General features: G+C 41.2%; 2 non-coding genes across 2 annotated transcripts; one reads left to right on the top strand and one right to left on the bottom strand.

Annotated features, from left to right (window-relative positions):
* The first annotated feature begins 1,192 nt into the window (after nucleotides 1-1,192).
* On the top strand, nucleotides 1,193-1,299 carry LOC135151888 (small nucleolar RNA R71). Its single transcript, XR_010290795.1, has one exon. It is a non-coding gene; the product is annotated as a small nucleolar RNA R71 (small nucleolar RNA).
* A 4,512-nt stretch (nucleotides 1,300-5,811) lies between these two features.
* On the bottom strand, nucleotides 5,812-5,918 carry LOC135151876 (small nucleolar RNA R71). The gene has a single exon (XR_010290783.1). It is a non-coding gene; the product is annotated as a small nucleolar RNA R71 (small nucleolar RNA).
* Between the last annotated feature and the right edge of the window lie 82 nt (nucleotides 5,919-6,000).

Below are 6,000 nucleotides of genomic sequence, written 5' to 3'. Positions count from 1 at the left end.
CAATTCCTCAAGTTTAAGTTTTCGAGATAGAATACCTTTCATGAATTTAGCATAACTCGGCATTTGTTCTAGAGCCTCCGCAAAAGGTATGTTGATTTGTAATTTCTTGAAGACCTCTAGAAATTTGGCGAATTGTTTGTCGAGCTTATGCTTTTGCAGTCTCTTCGGAAAAGGTGGAGGTGGATATACTTGCTTGACCCCAGTATCAGTTTTCGGGCTAGACTTTTCGGCTGAATTCTTGTTTGCTTCTTCGTTGATTTTAGTCTTGTCAGCTTCAACAACAGTTTTTTCACTATCAGACTCAGATGAGAGCACGGGTGTTTCAACCTGTTGATCACTCTCTTCCTTGTTTCGCTCTGTTGCTGATTCTTTATCCTTCGTAACCTTTCCGGACCTCAAGGTGACAGCCTGTACCTGTTCCTTCACTTCCTTCTTGCCCGGATTGGCCTCAGTATCACTAGGAAGAGTTCCTTGTGGTCTATTAATCAACGCATTAGCAATTTGCCCAATCTGATTCTCCAAAGTCTTGATTGACACCGATTGGCTTTTCACCATTAATCTTAATTCTTCCAATTCTGATCTTTCATTGGAAGACTGTCCAGCCACCCCATGATTTTGTTGCTGGAATCCGGGTGGATGGAATTGCTGTCTCGGTGCAAACTGTTGTTGAAAACCAGAAGGGTTAAAAGGTCTAGATCCTTGCTGCTGAAACTGTTGCTGTTGTTGTGGCATGTAATTCTGATTATTGCTCCAGCTGAAATTCGGATGATTCCGATTATTAGGATGATAAGTGGCCGGAGCTGGCTGTTGTGACCTCTGAAAGTTGCTCACAAACTGAGCGGATTCGCTCGATATAGCACACTGATCCGAAGAATGTGCTCCAGCACAGAGCTCGCAGACTGAAGGTGGCTGCTGATTTCCTAGATTTGCCAAAGAATCCACCTTCATAGTAAGAGCTTTAAGCTGAGCAGCTATGGCTGTAGTAGCATCAACATCTAGAATTCCTGCTGCTTTGCCCTGATGAAGACGCTGAGTAGGATTCTGATATTCATTCGCAGCCATCATCTCGATCAACTCATAAGCCTCATCATAGCTCTTAGCCCATAGGGCTCCGCCTGATGCAGCATCGAGCATTGGCCTCGATTGAGGACCCAACCCATTATAAAAGCAATTAATAACCATCCAATCAGGCATCCCATGGTGTGGGCACTTCCGAAGCATCTCCTTGTAGCGTTCCCAAGCTTCACATAAAGTTTCACCAGACAACTGAGAGAATTGAGTGATAGCATTCCTGATTGCAGCGGTTTTAGCCATAGGGAAGAACTTAGTAAGAAATTTCTGAGCCAGATCCTCCCATGTCGTAATAGATCCTGCAGGAAGAGAATGCAACCATCCTTTAGCTTTATCCCTCAGAGAAAATGGGAACAACCTCAATCTGATGGCATCGTCCGTAACACCATTGAACTTGAAAGTGTCGCAGATCTCAATGAAGTCCCGAATATGAGTATTAGGATCCTCAGTCGGAGAACCCCCAAACTGCACTGAGTTCTGTACCATCTGAATAGTGCTCGGTTTGATCTCGAAAGTGTTGGCCTGAATTGCTGGCCTGACAATGCTCGATTGAATGTCATCGATTTTAGGCTCAGAGAAAGCCTTCAGAGCCTTAGGAATATTCACAGCTGGTGGTTGATCAACCATCGTATCAATCTCTATCGTTTCTTCCTTAATTAATGCTTCCTTACGAGCCTGAGAACGTGTTCGCATACACGTCCCTCAAGTACCTGAAACACACACAACGAACTAAAGTGAGAAAAGAATCCAAGTCACTGAACTTTAACGACCACTAATGACAAGCACATAAACTACAATATAACACCGAGTCCCCGGCAGCGGCGCCAAAAACTTGTTCGCACAAAATCACGCAAGTGTACGTGGTCACAAGTAATATAGAATATTATTCAAGTTCGTACCCACAGAGACTGGTGTATTCAGAAATATGCACTTATGCACCAATGTATGGCTATTATTCAATGCTCGGACAAATAACAAATTGGTTGGTTTTATCTAAATTAACTAAATCAAGTCGAATTATAACTAAGAGAATTAAAATCGAATTACTAATGGGAATAAAACATGGGATTCTAACTTCATTATATACTTCGTTCAGAGTTATGCCTTATCGATATGTGATGGTTGATAACTAATCAGATAACACGAAACTGATACACGCTAACTGTCGTTATACGTGCACCATACTGCTACACATCCACAATTAAGATAGAAGGTAAACAGACACCAATTATGCTTAGACCCTATATGTCTATAGAATTTGAAAGCATAACGGTTGAAGAACAAGTTATCTATCACGATTACATAGGGCGATGCAAGATGGTTAAAATCACACCACTAATCATGTATATCGAATACATAATCCTATGTTCGCATGGCAAGTTCTAAATCAATATATCCACTGTCGCTTCAATAAAGATTAACCCACAACTTAGATGTTAGCTACGCATCCAAGAAGAATAAGCACAACCAATACGAAGAAATCAATCATTCATCACACAATTAATTGAGGCAAATCAACTACTGAAATCCATATATAAATCCGCTAGAATCCCACGATAATGATTAGTTCATAATTGAACTTCTCATCATCATGGGTTCGAATGTAAACATGGTACTGAATATGAAAAACAAAGTTAAAGTACGAGAATAAGAGTTAAGAAACAAATCCGAAACGAGCATCCAAAGTTACGCCTACTTCGAAGAATTACAAAAGTAAAAAGCTATGAAATTCGATCTCGATCTTCTCCGTAGCCGTCACGTGCTCCTTGGAATGTTTCTAGGTTATGTTTTTAATCCCCCAAGTCTTTCTTGTACTTCCCCAACGAACGGGCCTTCAACCGGATCAAAAACGGTCAAAACGGGCCAAAAATCCGCTCAGCGCTCAGGCCGGGGCCTCACAGTGGCAGAATTCTCAGGCCGGGGCCTCACATCTCAGGCCGGGGCCTCACAGTGGCAGAATGCTTCTTTGCCCATAACTCTCTCCTCGGGCATCCGATTGCTTCACCGTTTTTTTTCAATGAAAGCTATGATTCTCCTCTTCATCCTCCTTCCAAGAAACCTACATAACACAACACTAAAAAAATATCAAAAACACCAAAAGCTTGAGGCCATTTCATCGTTTTAAGTCAAAACGAAAGCTTCCAAGTGGATATGAAATCCACTTATCATGTGTGTGTGTGACCGTTACATTCTGAAGCGGAGGTAGACCTTGGCCAACAAAATAAATCAAAAAATGAATAAATTAAAAAACTCTCAAAAATACGAATTGGATGGATTGACTAATTAAGCCCAGGACCTTCAATAAAAAGATTAAATTCGTGTACGTGATATTTAAGCAATACTTAGACCAAGAAGACACCGCTTCAATCTTGGGGGTAAAAAAGATTTCAGAGATAATGAAAAATGGTTAAAACAGTAGAAATTATTCAAAGTAAAAGTGTCTCTTTTTTTATTCATATATAAAATCATAGATATGATGGTAACAAGCAATCAATTAAATGAAACAATTCATGCCCCAACATAAGCACCGATGAGTTACATCAAAGTACTTCTCTTCCATGTATTGTTCCTTTCACATCACTTTGATATGCCCTTAACCTCTTATTGCCAAGACAACACTCTGGAATGTGAGGGCAGCAACTTGGTGTTATAGCTTTACAAGCTCCCTGATAAGTGGATTTTATATCCACTTGGAATGCCTTCGTTTCGACTTAATTTGATGATTTGGCCTCAAGTATGTGGTGTTTTTGATGTGTTCTTGTGGTGTTGTGTAGGTTTCCTAGGAGGAGGATAAAGGGTGGATTAAAGGCTAAAAGGTGAAAGAAACGGCGTAAGGATCGAGCGAGCAAGGAAGGAGAAAAGGGAAGGAAGGTTCCAAGAGCGTTCGAGGCTGCCCAAATGGGGTCTCCACCCCATTTATGGGGTCTCCACCCCGTTCTGAAGGAGAAAAATCTGCCAAGATGGGGTCTCCACCCCACTGATGGGGTCTCCACCCTACTTCAGCAGAATAGAGGCTGCTAAGACGGGGTCTCCACCCCACTGACGGGGTCTCCACCCCACTGACGGGGTCTCCACCCCACTGACGGGGTCTCCACCCCATTCTGTTGGGAGAAAAAGCCCGAATTGCCTATTCTTGATCCGTTTGAAGGCCCGATCGCTGTGGGACTTAAACAAAAGCTCAAGGGAGAAGCCTAACAACCTAGAATCATTCGAAGGAGCAAGTGACGGCTACGACGAAGATCTAGTTCATAATTTTACCTTTGTCATTCTTCGAAGTAGGCGTAACTTTGGATGCTCATTCGGATTTGTTTCGAAACTCTTGTTTTACTCTTTTAATATTGTTTAGACTATTCCGTACCATGTTTACATTCGAACCCATGATGATGAGAAGTTCGATTATGAACTAATCATTATCGTGGGATTCTAGCGGATTTATATATGGATTTCAGTAGTTGATTTGCCTTAATTATTTATGTGATGAATGTTTGATTTCTTCGTATTGGTTGTGCTTATTCTTCTTAGATGCGTAGCTAACATCTAAGTTGTGGGTTAATCTTTATTGAAGCGACAGTGGATATATTGATTTAGAACTTGCCATGCGAACATAGGATTGTGTATTCGATATACATGATTAGTGGTGTGATTTTAACCATCTTGCATCGCCCTATGTAATCTTGATAGATAACTTGTTCTTCAACCATTATGTTTTCAAATTCTATAGACATATAGGGTCTAAGCATAATTGGTGTCTGTTTACCTTCTATCTTAATTGTGGATGTGTAGCAGTATGGTGCACGTATAACGACAGTTAGCGTGTATCAGTTTCGTGTTATCTGATTAGTTATCAACCATCACATATCGATAAGGCATCATTCTGAATGAAGTATATGATGAAGTTAGAATCCCATGTTTTATTCTCATAAGTAATTCGATTTTAATTCTCCTAGCTATAATTCGATTAAATTAGTTAATTTAGATAAAACCAACCAAATTGTTATCTGTCCGAGCATTGAATAATAATCATACATTGGTGCATAAGTGCATATTTCTGAATACACCAGTCTCTGTGGGATCGAACTGAAATTGATTCTTTACTACTTGTGACCACGTACGCTTGCGTGATTTTGTGCGAACAAGTTTTTGGCGCCGCTGCCGGGGACTCGGTGTTTTATTTTAGTTTATGTGCTTGTCATTAGTGGGCGTTAAAGTTCAGTGACTTGGATTCTTTTCTCACTTTAGTTCGTTGTGTGTGTTTCAGGTACTTGAGTGACGTGTATGCGAACACGTTCTCAGGCTCGTAAGGAAGCATTAGTTAAGGAAGAAACGATAGAGATTGATACGATGGTTGATCAACCACCAGCTGTGAATGTCACTAAGGCTCTGAAGGCTTTCTCTGAGCCTAAAATCAATGACATTCAATCGAGCATTGTCAGGCCAGCAATTCAGGCCACCACTTTCGAGATCAAACCGAGCACTATTCAGATGGTGCAGAACTCAGTACAGTTTGGGGGTTCTCCGACTGAGGATCCTAATACTCATATTCGGGACTTCATTGAGATCTGCGACACTTTCAAGTTCAATGGTGTTACTGACGATGCCATCAGATTGAGGTTGTTCCCATTTTCTCTGAGAGATAAAGCTAAAGGATGGTTGCATTCTCTTCCTGCAGGATCTATTACGACATGGGAGGATCTGGCTCAGAAATTTCTTACTAAGTTCTTCCCTATGGCTAAAACCGCTGCAATCAGGAATGCTATCACTCAATTCTCTCAGTTGTCTGGTGAAACTTTATGTGAAGCTTGGGAACGCTACAAGGAGATGCTTCGAAAGTGCCCACATCATGGGATGCCTGATTGGATGGTGATAAATTGTTTTTACAATGGGTTGGGTCCTCAATCGAGGCCAATGCTCGATGCTGCATCAGGTGGA

Source organism: Daucus carota, chromosome 3 (genome assembly GCF_001625215.2).
Source record: "Daucus carota subsp. sativus chromosome 3, DH1 v3.0, whole genome shotgun sequence".
NCBI classification, from domain to species: Eukaryota; Viridiplantae; Streptophyta; class Magnoliopsida; order Apiales; family Apiaceae; genus Daucus; species Daucus carota.
This window is presented reverse-complemented; position numbering and strand designations above follow the sequence as displayed.